Source organism: Protopterus annectens, chromosome 8.part0 (assembly GCF_019279795.1).
Source record: "Protopterus annectens isolate FY-2018-M chromosome 8.part0, PAN1.0, whole genome shotgun sequence".
Lineage (NCBI taxonomy): Eukaryota > Metazoa > Chordata > Ceratodontiformes > Protopteridae > Protopterus > Protopterus annectens.
The window spans coordinates 1,885,218,778-1,885,234,416 of record NC_056741.1 but is presented as its reverse complement, the minus strand read 5'-3'; the positions used below and the strand labels follow the sequence as shown (position 1 = coordinate 1,885,234,416).

Genomic DNA, 15,639 nt, shown 5'->3' with positions numbered 1-15,639 from the left:
GATGTGGGAGGAAACCAGAGTATTTGGCAAAACCCCATACAGGCCATTAGACATGCAGACTGTAAACAAAAGGCATCAAAGCTGAGAACTGAACTCGAGAACTATGGACAACAGGCACCCATGCTAACTGCTTTGCCCAGTGTACTGCCTGTATAGACAAACTCTTCAATATGAGAGGTACATTGGCACAGAGGTTAGTGTTGCTCCCCAGCTTGGTTCTCAGCTGTGATGTTGTCTATATGGTGTCTGCACAACCTCTGTGTCCCTACATAGATTTTCAACAGGTGCATCATTTTTCTCTCATATTACAAAGGCATGCCATAGGTGTTTTGTTATTCCTCTAAATTGCTCATAGCTATATGTGATGTGTGTGAATGAGTTAGAGTGTACACCCTTCACTGGACTTGTTCACCCTTCACAATTAAATCCTCGCCCTGCAGCAAGGATTGGCTCCAGCTCCCCTGCGACCCAGCTTTTGATTAATTTTTACAGTCAGAGAATGAAGGAATGAATGATTGCATATATTTTATAATATATTTTATAAAGTAAAGCAAAGAGCATAATTTCCTCAGTGCTTAAGTCACCAACACATACATCATTCTTGTGAACTTCCATTTGGCACGCACAACTCTTTATGGAGTGACAATATTGTTTTAACCTGATGTCACAAGTATTTTAATAATTAATGCTGGGCAGTAAGTGAAAGGATGCCTGTAAGAAATAAACCAATGCCAAGACTGTATAGGATGCACTGCAGTGGTGATTATTAACCAATATTGTTCATTTGTTATACATATGTTTACATTTTCATAACTGTGTGCGTTAAGTACTGCTGACTGGCATCACGTAAAATGGCCTGATGTGTTACAGACAGTGCATGTGGCCATGTACAGTATATTACACCAGAAATTTTGTTAAATGTCTATTTATAAAAATATTCGCTCTTTCCATATTCACATTAATAGTGCCTAAACAAAGTAGCACAGAAACTGTTGCATGACAACAATTCAAAGTTTAGATGATACTAAAGAAAGTTATCACTTGCACTTGCACTGTACTCTTTACAGTTTGAAGATACTACATGTTTTTTATATTGTCAACTATGAAAAAAAGCATAATTTTCAAACTTCTATAAGTATTTTTAAAAAAGCACCCAGAAAGGAATCACATTTAGTCACAAGAATGCTAATGTTTGATTGATGAAAAGTATTGCCAATACTATGGGCCATGTCTGTCCAGTCTATAGGTTTTCAAAACTATGGAAATCTGTGAAACATCTAAGTTTGGAATGCCCTGCAGTATATTAATAAAAAAAAGATTTTGCCTGCTTTGGCCAAATTACAAACAAGAGTTGTTGTTAAATAACACTGCTGATGGTACTTTTTAAATAGCATCTGTCTAATGAAAGTTCAGCTCTTTTGCAATTGATGTACATTCAATTGCTCACAAGAGGTGAGAATAACATGGCTGCATACCTTGGTCAAATTCACAAAATCACCAAAAGTAGCATTATACCCCTTTCTAATTATATGTATCCAAACTCTGATATTACAATATTGCAATGAAAAGAGAAATCCTTAGGTTATTACAATCTCAATCTTAAATGGAAAGGAGCCAGAAGTGTACAATAGTGATCATACATTACAGTATTAAACACTTGTATGACAATCACCTAGCGCCTAGTGCCCTTTTACAAAATATGTGTAGATGATAGTGTCTTAGAAAAAAAATATGATTCTAAGCATATAGGTAAACTGCTAGTGATGTACATTTTCAGATCTGTTGGTCTGAATGAGTTAATATATCTCATATAATTTGCTAATGCTTAATTATCAAATGATAAAGCAATTCATTTCATAGATTTTAGCAATAATCATACCAGTCAACTGTACAGATTTTCACAAAATATCCAGATTTTTGTGTCATATTTTTGATCTGTTCCTTATAAAATTTGTGATTTTCTGGCAACTCACTAGGATGATCAGAAGACTGAAGTCACTAAATGATATACATCTGTGATTCAGACTTCATATCCTACAGAAAATGCATGCTAAGAGAAATCCTGTTATTCTAGCAGCTTCCTAGGTTTATAACAGCAACATTTAAAATCTGTCCCTATTTTTGGCCATTGCCCCCCATTCTGTCAGACTTTGTCCAGATTTTTTGCATTAAGAGGTTGAGAGATATGTTTAGCATGCAGGCATAAGATGAAAGAAATGTGCTAAAAAGTTAGCCTCTAAAATGACATATTATTTATAATTTATAGCATTACTATCTCACCATATTATCAATAACAGCAAAGATGTCATGTACTAAGGTCTACTATTAGTGTTATAATTAAAAGTAAAAGCTAACTGCTTACCTAACCTTAGACAAGTCAAAATTGCAAAGATGTTTTGGGCATCATTAAAACTTTATGCCATGTATACATCTTTAGATTTTTACAGTCCCCATGCCCCGTATCATATGTTCACCTAATCCCTTGTAGTGGTAACGTGTGTGTATCCAAATGGCGTTTTTATGATTTAATCTCCGCACTACTAGTAAGTCAAGTCATTCATAGATTGTATTATTATTTGATAATGATGCTTGCTCTGGCGGCGTTATGGGTTCATAGAAGGTCCGGAAGCTACTTGAAAGCGCTAACCTCTGAAAACTTTAACAAGCCAGCTCAGTCATACATGGCAGCATAAAGGTATCAAAAATTTTGCTAACTATACTTATTAAATGGATAATTTAGACATTCTTATATCGTATTGCACATTCTTGCAAAAGCCATTTTAGATAGATAATGCACATCTGAAGCTTTCTAAAATTTGAATATTATCACTTCATGTGGTACACTGTATTTCAATGGCCTGCAGAATTTTCAGTGAAGCAGTTAACTGTCCACTTTGTTCCATCCATAGTCCTTAATAACATTATATCTGATATAACTGAGATTTTACACAGTCTAATCATTCTTAGTGGATTTACATAGTTGAATAAAATTTCCTCTCAATTGTCTGTTAATAACTCCTGATCACTCAAGCATTTCCCATATTCCAGGTTATTCCCTTGTTTTTTTAAATATTTTTCAGTCCATTTGCCAGCCTACCATCAGCCTTCCATGACCTATGAAGGCTATTTGCTCCTCACAGCTGATCCTTTGACCATCATCCAGGCAGACATCAGGGTCTTCTCCTCTGGTCCCAGGTGCTGTTAACATCCCTCAGCAACTTCTGAGAGGCTCTAGCACTTCCAGTCTATGAGGAGGAGCATGTGAGCTTCCTTGTGTCCCTGCTCCTTGACCTACATTGTAGCAGCACATCCTCCAGCCATAGACTCTACAGATTGCACTCCCCAGAGCTCTCAAGCTCCCCAGGATGGACAAGCTGTATGCTGCTCACTCCCATCCTCCTGCTCTACTTCCTCCCATTTCACTGTCCACTAATCAAACATGGGTCATCTGGCTCACAGTTATCCCTCTGCACCATGGGAGGGTGATAAGTTCTACCCCTGTTTAGTTTTGTAAATTTCCTTCAGATTGCTTCAAGTGTCTTCTGAAACACTTTCAAATAAGTTGCCCATAGAATGCTACCGTATTCAAATTTAGGTTTACTCAGTCCACAAAAATTACCTTAATCATCAGCTTACTTCAGTTGATGTATTTCTTGATGCATCCAATCAATTTATAACCATATTTTATCATTTTTTATGTATATCTTAAAATATAGATTCTTATTCAAGAAAATACACAAATCCTTATAGTTATCTACAGACCCGGTTTCTGACCAGCTTCCTAATGAAACCCTGACAATTTTCTGCTCAACAGAAAAAAATCTAAGAAGTGACATCACTTCAATGTGGACAACATCCCAAGTGAAAGCAGTACTAAAATATATATTTTTGCAGGGAGCAACTTGTTCTGTACCACCCAATGAAGAGGATTACACAACTCATACCACTGCTTCTTATGTATACCAACTCCGTATCACCACATCATGTGGTGAAGAGAAATCCCAGGGACCTGGCAACCTTGATCCTCAGAGACAAAACTCAGTAGAAATCCACTAGTGATCACACAACGCAGTGTTAATAATTTTCGTTATGCCAATACTAAGGGCGACACCCTTTCTGAACTATAGTGCTTTTGAACTTTAAACCATCCAGCGGAGGTCTAGTTGGTTTTATCTTTATTAATAATAACATTAATAGACATGGACACTCATTTAGATTACCTATATGTGGCTATGAATTTTATGTATCAGTTTTTATGCATCATCTTCCCCAGTAATGATCATTCCTATCTTGAAAGTAAGAGCATAAAAGTAGCAGCAAAACTTGTTATACATAGCGTGTAAAAGACACGTGACCTGATTCCAAAAGACTTGCTCTCAGTGTAAGTCATCACTTATACTGAGAGCAAGTCTTTTAGAAACTGGCCCCTGGTGTAAACCTGTTTGTATAGACGCCTTACACTGAAGTAAGTCTCCTATACTGAGAACAACTCTTGGAATCTGTCCCACAGACTCATAATTGATCCTTTTGGAACCTGTTGACCTTATCCCACTAGACTGTTCCAATACTATTTATTTATCCCAATCAACTTCTACCCAACTAATAAACGACAAGAAATCAGATCAGCAAGGAGAAAGTCCATTTATTAACTTCCACAACTAAGGGCTTTCACCATTAAACCAATGGCTTCATCAAACTCTGATGAAGCCATTGGTTTAATGGTGAAAGCACTTATTTAATAAGCGGATTTTCTCCTGGCTGGTCGGATTTCTTGTCATTTACTAGTGTAGCTCTTGTTGGGCTTTTGTTGTATTTGAACTTCTACCTAACTGCCTAGTGATATATCTAATGTAATCAATTTATTTGTTAAAAGTTGAGGAACACTTAGAACAAAAGTGCTGACAAAGTCTACATACAAGACTTTTTATCTACAGACCTGATAACATTATTAGAAAGGTACTAACTGCATGTTGTCATTCACATATCTTCATATTATACATGACAGTACATGTTGTGCAATTCAACTATTTTTAACATGTCCAGTAATTTCTGCAATATTAAAGTTTCCATATTTTTATCATTATTTGATAAGCATATTACACAATCAGAATAAATAAATAAAACTTATATGACTTATCATACAACACACACATACACACACACACACACACACACACACACACACACACACACACACACACATATATATATATATATATATATATATATATATATATATATATATATATATATAGGTTCCCTTTGGAATCTTGAAATACTGAAATGTCTAATTTCAGCATTTCGAGACCAAATTGTCGAATGCAGAATATCGAACCCGGAAATGTCGAACCTGCGGTACTGATGGCGCGTAATGCAAGTGTTATGTTTTTTAAGGATTTTGGGGAGGGTTTGTGTATATGTGAGTGTGGTGGGGAGTGTTAGGTGTGGGTTAGGGTAGGTAGTTAAGAGTGTGAGTGTGTCAGTGTTGAGAGTGGTGGTGTTTGTATGTATGTGATGTGTGTTTGTGCAAGGGGGGTGTAGAATGTGTGGGGTGGGTTTTCTGGTTTTTGGTGTTTAGTGCAGCCCTGGAGTTAGTATATATAAGTAGTGGAGGTGTGGGGAACACAGACCCCACATGGGGGGTACAGTGGGGCATGCCCCCCTGCTTATACGAAGGGTAAGTGTGTGTGTTTGTTTTGTTGTGTTCCTGTGTGTTGTTTTGTTTTGTTTTGTTGTAGTGTTGGGAGATAGGTGTATTTGTGTTTGTATGTGTGGTGTAGTGTTTTGTTGACGTTTGCGGTTTTGAATTTCTCGGTTTTGGTTTTCGGGTTGGTGAGTTTTCAGCTTTATAGTCTCGAGATACTGAAATTCGATATTTCAGTATTTCGAGATTATAAAGTGAATATATATATATATATATATATATATATATATATATATATATATAGAGAGAGAGAGAGAGAGAGATCATATATCTCTGGGATCATATATCTCTGGGATCATATATCTCTGGTTCTAACTTAGCCTCTTCATTCCTTTCTTCTGTCTACATACTTTGCTTTGACTCTATTTTTGATTTGGATTTTTTCAGCATACCAACTCTGATGCCACTATATATTTAATACATGTATATACTGTGTTTTTAAGTCAATCTGTATATATAATGTCATTTATCTGTTGCCGTTATACCCTCAAGCCAACTATGATATTCACTTTGTATGTAATATATGTATATCTTGCATTTTGTCACTGTCTCTGTATATGTCATGCACCTATTGTGTTTTCCCCAGGCTGAGACTGAAATGGGTCCAATAGGATCAGTGCTCTATCCATGTTTAAAAAATTCAAAATACAATAAACAGATACATGGGTCTACTGCATTCTGTTTGCTTAAGAGTTCCCTTTGGTCTAAGAGCTCTGTTTCTCTATGGCTGACTTACTGTCATTCAGAATTTTGAGTTTCTAGTAATTACTTTTAAACACTCTTTTGAATTACTAGATGTTCTTTCAACATCTGTAGGTCTTTACAGGTCGCACCTCTACTTCTTAATGCTTTTTTATAATCTAACCGATTGTTAAGACCTCTGTCTGAATTTGGCAAATTTACTTAATGTCTTAAAAACTCAACTAAAATATTTTGTAAACAGATCTACTGTTTATTTTTTCTACCTTCAGAGTTGATAATCTTCATGGATAGCTTATTTTTATAATTGTCTTATATAATTTTAAATATTATTTTATTTCTTCTTATATCATCAACTAACATCTCTTTTCATATTTTTGGTGATCAGTGTGAATACTTCTGATATGTTTCCAACCCTTTGAGCTTTTTTGCTCCTAACAAATTTCCATTTTTTACAATTTATGTCTTCTTGTTATTATCAAAATTGTTACTCAGTTTCATGTTCTTTTAAATATTTTCCCTTGTCAGTAATCAATATTTTCTTATTCTTCTGCTATCCTTGCCCTATCGGTGTGCACTATGTCACCTCTGAATATGTTACTAAGGTAGTGAGAATGTCAGCGTTTCTGACTCATAATAATGATGTTACAGAAAGAAAGTCTGATAATTTTACAATTCACACAGACATCTAATTTTTGTTTAGTACATTCTTATATGAAAATTGAAATAACAGTGGCAAAATATCTCTGAAGGCCTGCTGTATTGCCAAATTCCATTCGTTTCACATTCCATTATTACAACATCGCATCTGCCAAAATTATACATGAAAATGATGAAGTAGTTGGAGGTGCGAGGATAAAGTAAAAGGCTGTAATCAAGAAAAGTTCTGAAGAACCCACTTCAACCCACTAGCAAGGTTGTCTTCTTTCTGTACCAGGAAAGAGCTATCCATCAGACGTTTTTTGCCATCTGATTTCTGTCTGTGTACAAAGCCCTGCATTTATCCCTTAGCACAGATATAAAAGCATGCATCAAGTTCTGAATGAGATCATATTGACTTTCACCATTACTAGGCTAGCTTTTATAGAATAAACTTACTTGTTTTGTCTCTTGACCTGAAGTTCACCCTCTTCACGTCTTCTGTTAGTTGTAAATCAATGAGCCTGAAACACAGACATGACGTCATATTTAGTTCATATTTGTTTTTTGAATTGTCCTACATTATTTCATACAAATAACTTGGCTTTTGTCAAACAAATCCATCTACCATGTTTAAACATTTCATTAAAAATGTTTGAATGTTCATGTAAATAACAATATCGCTTTCAGCGGTGTGCATTCAGTCTTCCCAGAAAAAAGTGAGAACTGTTATGCCGAATGCCAAACTTTGCTGCCTAGAAACAAGAATCAATCATCAGTGCAACTATAAGAAATAGCAGCATAGCTTTTTTGTTTGAAGTAGTTGTAGCCATTGAAGCTTATTAACACAAACATCACAGTCTTTTTTAACAGGTTCAAGGAAGGCACTCCTGTTTAAAAAAAAAAATGATTGAACTCCATGTATCCTAACTGTCCCTAAGATAAGAACCAGCGAAAGTCATCACTCAAAAAGTCATTGCAAGCAGTACAGAGTTTTCTTTGTCACTCTAATTTTATTGGCTCTATCATGCATCATACTCAAAAAAATTAAGATAACATAAATGAATGATATAATTTGGTCATAGCAAACATCATAACATGATGAATAAAAGATAATGTGTGTGAATGTTTCCTAGTCACATGGTATGAGCTGGTTACAATTAAAAAAAATTAATTGGGAAAGTCATCCCATTATAAAGAAAACATTACAACACAAGAAATTGCTGAAAGAGAAGATAACAGAAACATAATTTGCTTACTTGCAAATGTGTATAAATAATTAGTTATCTGTGGAGGTCAAAGAAATTCTATAACGTACCACATTAACACTTGGAATGATTTCCTGTATTCCTTCGCTTGTTTATATTATTGACACCAGAATAATAAACCGAGCAAAACTAAAAGTAATACTACTTTATCAAGTTTCAGCATAGCATGAATCCATTTATATTCTGCATGTTCAGACAGGATCATACACACCAGAAATTGTAACACAGATAGTTTCTTCCGCCTCAGTACATCTGTCAAAAATAAATAAATTTTCTTCTTAAATAATTGCTGTCAAGTACTATTGAACATTCTGGAAAGATTAAAACCAGTCTTTGATATTTTTAAATGCCTGGGGATCGGGAGAGAGAACTGAGTTTTAAGCTCATAAGACACAGTACCAGGCTTTCATTATGTCCCTGTGCCACTGTTCTTGTTGGTACATTGCAGTACAGGCAGGTGAACAGCTGCAACAGAGAGACATAAGCTGGTCGTAAACATCCTTATGAACAAGTTTCATTTTCTAAGTACCAGTTGTATAAAATATGCCAGTAAAAGGAAAACAAGGAAAACACCAATATTTGGGTTAGGTTAGTTTTCCATGTCACTGCACACCTGCACTATCATTTACAGAAGAATAAATAATTTGTAAAAAAAAGAAAGAAAAAATTAAAAGATCCATAAATGTGGTCATAAATCATCATCATTGTTCTCTCTTTTTTTTTTTTTTTTGCTCATTTTTTTCTTTTTTTCTTGCATTTCCTAAACAAACTTGTAAGAAAAAAAAATCAAAGAAATACTGTCTTGGTCCACTAACAGAAAATACAAAGACAATGGAGCACAGGCATGATGTAATACCTTTTTTTGGACCAACTTAGGCTTTGCAATTACTCAGACATTTGAGCTGGCATGAGTCCTTCGTCAAGAGTTCAAAAGCTGGCATGAGCTCTTCGTCTCGAGTAACTGCAAACCTATGTTGGTCCAATAAAATGTATTACATTACGTCTCTGTTTCCAATGTCTTTGTGTTTTCAAAACAGACTTGGATATTTCATGGGAGGTTGTTTATAAATAAGGATGTCTAGTTCACTTTTTAATTTATTAAACCCAGCACACTTATGCATGTGCTTGTATCATAGGTTCGTAGGTTCATAGTTAAGTACTAGGCTATCTGTCCAAGGGCATTTAAAAGCCTAGCCAGAATGTGTTGGCTTTCGCCACCCCCTTAGATTAGTTCCCTGTGCCACTGTCCAGCAGAGCCACTGCAGTGATAACGAGAATAAATTTTCTGTTTCCCATCCACCCATCAAGGTTTCTTTTGAAGAGTGTTAGTGACGGGCTCTGCCTGATATATATTGGAATCCTGTTCCAAAGCATGGGGACTCTCTGGGACAGGAATCTATCCCTCTAGCATGTCCTATTTATCGTTGTGGTGAGGTTTATATCTCTAGAGCATGTGGCTCTCCGGGATTTGTATTTTTTTTAGGTAGAGCATGTCCATCAATTCTGGGTTGGACATGGCCTTGTATGTCAGGAAGAGATCACCTCTGAGTAAGTGGCATGCAACTGAGTACAGCTGGAGTTTCTTGAGTCGGGCTGCATAGGGCATCTGTTTGAGGCCAGTAATCCTCTTGGTGAGGTACTTTTGTGGTCTTTCCAGCTGTTGCAGGTGTCTTGTAAGGAACATCCCAAATGGGGCATTGTATTCTACGATGGGTCTAATGAGTGATGAGTAGAGAGGCACAATAACCTCTTTTGTGATTAGGTGGGCCACATAGAAGGATTTTCTAACCACCTTGGCAATATGATTATCAAAGGAGAGATTACTATCTACTTGGGTCCCCAGATCCCTTATAACATTTTCTGTATTTAGGGGACTACCAACTATGTGGTAGTTTGTGGGTACTTTGTTTTTTCCAAAGGGGATGACTATGCACTTTTTGGCATTTAGTTTGAGGCCATGATTTTGACACCAGGTATCCGTCTCAGTGAGACTCTTCTGGAGGGTGTTTGTATCAGCCGGGGAATCAATTATGGCCCCTAGTTTGCAGTCATCTGCAAACTTGGTCAGCCATAGTCCTCCTATGCTTGCCAGTACCTCTGTGAAGTATATAATGAACAGGAGGGGTCCTAGGACTGAGTCCTGGGGGACGCCACTTGTAACCGGTTTAGAGTCGGACATAGAACCTGCAACTCTCACTATGTGGGTTCTATCCATGAGCCAGTTGGCAACCCATCTCATGACGTAGGGGTTTACATTCAAGCTGGTGAGCTTGTCTATAATACTAGAATGGGGAATGGTATTGAAAGCCTTTGCGAGGTCTAGGTAGGCTGTGTGGACCCCTTTCCCTCATCTAATGCCTTGGTAACTGTCACAAAGAAGTCCACCAGGTTTAGGAGGCATGATCTGCCCTTAACAAAGCCAAACTGGGTAGGGTCCAAGGTTTGGAGGTTCGGAATGTCTCTGTTAATGAGTTCCATGATGATGTGCTCCATAGCCTTGCAGACCAGGCTAGTCAGGCTTATAGGGCGATAGTTCCGTTATGTATAATGTATCATGTATCACATGCATCATGTATGTTTTTTTTTTTTTGGTAGGGGGAGTGAACTGACTTAATAAAAAACTATATAGTAATATGGATTTAGAAATAGAGACAGGTGTGAGACAAACTGAGACAAAGTCTGACAGCCAGTTCTTTAACTGTTAAAATCATAGAATACTATCCAAAATGGTGTAAATCTTTTGACTTCATCTAGAGTGTCAGCTTAACTAGAAGACTGAACTGTATTTATTAAAAATTCCCTGTGACCATGCACAGTGAAATGTATGGGCAGAGGGTGAGACCAGCTAGCAAAGATGAGCAAAGGATTTTATGATCAGTTTATTAGTCAACAGACTTCCAAGGGCATAGTGGTAAAAAAAAAACATTTATCTCAATGCCCTGTGAAAACATGAAAAAACTAAAGGGGAGGGATATTAGGGACTAAAGTTGTTAACTGTTGTTTGATAGAAGTTCATGTTTAGCTAGGCAAAGGGTTGCAGCTAGTTGCAGTGCCAAGACAGCAAGACAAGTATTGATAGATCTATATTTAGAAATTCAAATCCTACTCTCCTAAATGGTAGGCGCATTTTCATTATACTGCAATATGCACCCCCCCCCCAAATAAACGAGAACATAAATCCATAAATCTCTTTTCAGCATTCACATATTACGAAGGGACTTATATATTTTAAAAATGCATTTATTTATCACTAATAATCCAGCCTTCATTCTTAAAACATCCACCCTTCCAACTGGTAGTGATGAGTTCTGTTCCATGTCTATGAGAAAAACAAACGGGTGTTCATGAAAAGGGGTGGGAGATCTTCATCTATATCTTCAGTAAATTAGACTGATTTAGCATGCCTAATCCCTACACAGCACCTTTGTAATGTCAGAGATTACAGTATTTTACAAGGTTTATTATTCATCTGTTATCTTTGGGACTAACATCCTACAAAGGTTAACAGTTTAGTTTGGTAAAAAATGAAGGCATTGTTGCTGAACAGGGGCACAACTTTGATTTATCAATTATGATTAAGGATTAGGGATTTTAATTTGTAAATAAGAAGAGGTCATTGATTTTTAAACTAACCAAACTTTTTTATGAGATTGCTAATAAATTTGCCCCATATGATGAGATTTTTAAGCAAAGGCTCAGGACATCATCAAGCTACAATAATATCCCCGAGAGTTAGCAGATAATAATAACCAGGCATGATGAATAAGTAAAAGTGGAATCATCTGAGAATAAAGCACAGGATTTAGTTTAAGACCTTGTTTAAAGTGGGTACACAGCTAGAAAAAGAGCATGTGAGATCTGCCTTGCCACACCCAAAATGTAAACAGGAAACGATGACATTGTTTAATATATGTACACTTGGTTTGGAATGAATAATCTGGACCCACTAAGGGAAAGGCAAACCTATGTCATAAAGTATAAGCCCTGAGGTAATGCCACTTCATACAGTCAAACTATTTGGATAAATATATCACAGGCACTTCAGTTGGAACATGGTCCATAATATGGATACATTAAAGAAAGAATACCCATAATATTACTGTTAGCAAACTGGTCACTGGGTAAAAACCAGAGTAAAAAATGAGGGCAAACATCTGCATGTTTAAGTAACAGTTGCAGAAAAAATCAATTAAATTGCATTGATAGTAAAGTGTTATACATATAAGCACTGAAGAAGTTATGCGTCAAACAAAACACATAGGTCTCCTTTATGTATCAACACCTTTCTATAGCCTAGGTAATTTTCTTTTGAATAAATAAGATGATATTGCTAGATTTAAAAAAAAAGTGGTGAAGAATGGCAAAAACAACACATTCTGACATTCTGACCCATTTTCACTATGACTCTTTATTTCAAAGATGGGTCTATATTGTTTCCATGAAAAGGCGTCTCAAGCTAATCCCTATTCATCAACACCACTACATTGAATGCTGCATTCAGTGAACGATCACTACATCAAAGTTTTTCCCTGGGAAATTAACTAGTTGGCCAGCATCATGAATTAGCCCTTTTCCCCACTGTAGTGAGATCTCAGAGTTGGTATATATATATATTAGTGGAGGTGGTGGTGGGCAAAGCCCCCCCCCCTTTGTGAGTATAAAATGATGTAGTTCATATTATGGTTGCTCTGGTGTCCAAGTAGTTTCTTTCCCTAGGACAGAAGTTCAATGTTTGCAACGTTCGCTGAGCAGCTGTTCAATGGGTAGTGATCGATGAACAGCTGTTCGATGGATATATCCTTCTCAGAAATAATATAGACACTTGCAAGACAGTTAAGTCTGTAGAAGACAGGAATAGAAGTTTTATCCTTCATTTTATGAAAATGTAAAACTTTTCTGATGATTTACTGAAAATATCAGATGACAGACAAAGTGGTCAGTTTATTCAAATTGTCAATTTCAAGACTGGCACGGGGTGGTATTGTAGAAAATTTGGCAAGATCTAATGCCTAATAAACAAATCTAGAAAGGACAATGTGTATTATGGATTCTAATGTGAAAAACAGAGATATGTCAAATATTTATCCATTATTTCTGAAATGTTTTAAAAGAAAATATGCAAGGTGCAACTCCTAGATGTAAATCAATTTTTTCAAGAGAAGAGAGTAGTTGCAAGGCTGTGCAATTCATAAATCAGTGCAGATAGATTTTCTGGAGTAAGAAATAGCATGTACCATACTGGATAATTATAGTTCTGTTTCTAATATATGTCCTTCACTGGTATGAGACAAGTAAAAACAGCAATCAGACAGAGAGAGAGAGAGAGAGAGAGAGAGATACAGAGCCAGATGGGAAGAGGGTAAGGTGGGGTAAAATACGATACAAGTAAAAAAATAGCAAAACAGGAAAAGAGGAAAGTACAAAATGAATCAGAGTAAGACTGCACTGAATGGTTCTTCCAATAGTACAAAAATACAAAAAAAACCCAACAAATTCGCTGTGATTTTATTTATGTATTTATTTGTAAACTGTGAAGGTGGGCTCGTCCAAGAGCCCTTTTCAGCCAAATCCTGAGCCAGAAGGCATAACCAGAGTGTTCTAATAACATATTCATAAACACATTATCAATAAAACACCTCATATATTTAATAATTCCATTGCTTACAGTATGACAATATGAAGAAATAGTATTACAGCTCTAAGAGCATGTTACCCTGTACTTAGGCTCTCCATATTAAACCATCACATATACTGTTCATTAAACAGCTGTTAACAGCCTAGAAAGCTGCAGATCACAAGTGAAGCAGTAAACTTTACCAACCATTACCATTTTCAGGTAAATGGCAGCGAATGTGGAAATCTGAGTATGCCCCATTGTGGCAACAACCCACGGTGGGAAATCAGGTCAGAGATGAATCAGCTTGAGAATGTAGCACTGGCAAGGAAGGAACCGAAGACACTTCATTGGCTGGTCCAGGTTTTTCATGCACTTTTATACATTCATGCACAGACAGAGTCCACATAGAAAGGTAGTCACCAAATGAAACAGAGCATTACAAGGAAAAGAAAACGCATGTTGTATGATATGCTAAACATTTTGCTGAAAAGAAGAAAAAAGAAAACAACATTTGTTACTTTACTGAGTTTTCATTATATTGACTCACAAGGTATGTATTTTATATATATGTATACACAGAAATACACACACACACTCACACACACACACACATATAAACACGCACACACACACACACACACACACACACACACATATATACACTCAGAAACATAGCACCAAACCAGCACATAATATTACTACTGCATTTTAATATATAGCTCTAGACCAGTACATAATATAGGGCTGGATTTGAATATACAGCTCCAGATCAGTACGTAATATTAGAGATACATTTTAATATACACATCTAGAGCTGTATATAATAGTAGAGATACATTTGAATATACAGCTGTACACCAGTGTGCAATATTAGCAATGCATTTAAATATACAGCTCAAGATCAGTGCACAATAATAGAGTTGCATTTTAATATACAGCTCCAGATTAGTATATAATAAGGTGCATTTTAATGTACAAATCTTATATTATGTGTTTGTCTGAAATCCTAAATTAAAACTGCATTCTACCAGTACATTCTAACATCACATCACAGCAATCTTTTACATTAGGCAAGTCAAAAGAAGTAGTGTTTCAGGGGCTTGAAGTCAGTGTTACAACATATGTGAGTTTAGTGTTTCAGGGGCTTGAAGTCAGTGTTACAACATATGTGAGTTGAATGAATGAATGAATGAATGAATGAATGAATGAATGAATGAATGAACCTGTATAGAATTAAGAAGGGGTTCTCTTGTAATGCCACAAGCAAAGGCTATCTTCCGACCCAAAAAGGACAAGTAATTATTTTAAAATTCAGTGTTTCCATCCTCTCTGGTCCTTCAGCACCAAGGTCCATCACCAAACCTAGTCAAGGCCACTGGAACTGGAAATGTACCATCTCTATTAATGGACTACACCCTTTAGATATTTTGCAAACCCTTCAAACTTGTTTGGGAAGATTCACCTAAAGAATTTGCTTCCTCATCAATAAGTAGTCAATGAGTTCCTTTTGGCAGAATACTGAGTACTGTATGATACAGCATATGTTACAGTGATAGAAAGTCCTTCACCAGGCTCTGGACACAATTTTGCATTGAAAAAGAGGGTGTAGCCATTACCCCCAGATTTCAGTACCTGAGGGAAGGTCCTGATTGTAGATTGGATCCATCCATACTACAAAGCATTCAAGCAATCCATCTTACATCTTTTGACAC

General features: G+C 36.2%; 1 protein-coding gene across 6 annotated transcripts in view; it reads right to left on the bottom strand.

Moving 5' to 3' along the window:
• Window positions 1-15,639, bottom strand: part of TPPP3 (tubulin polymerization promoting protein family member 3) — a 354,310-nt gene that overhangs the window by 318,964 nt on the left and 19,707 nt on the right. For 4 of the 6 annotated variants that reach the window (XM_044081377.1, XM_044081382.1, XM_044081379.1 and 1 more), the window contains one exon: window positions 7,502-7,566. The gene's annotated coding sequence lies outside the window, so the exon portion shown is untranslated. The other 2 variants (XM_044081380.1, XM_044081378.1) reach the window with 2 other exon arrangements.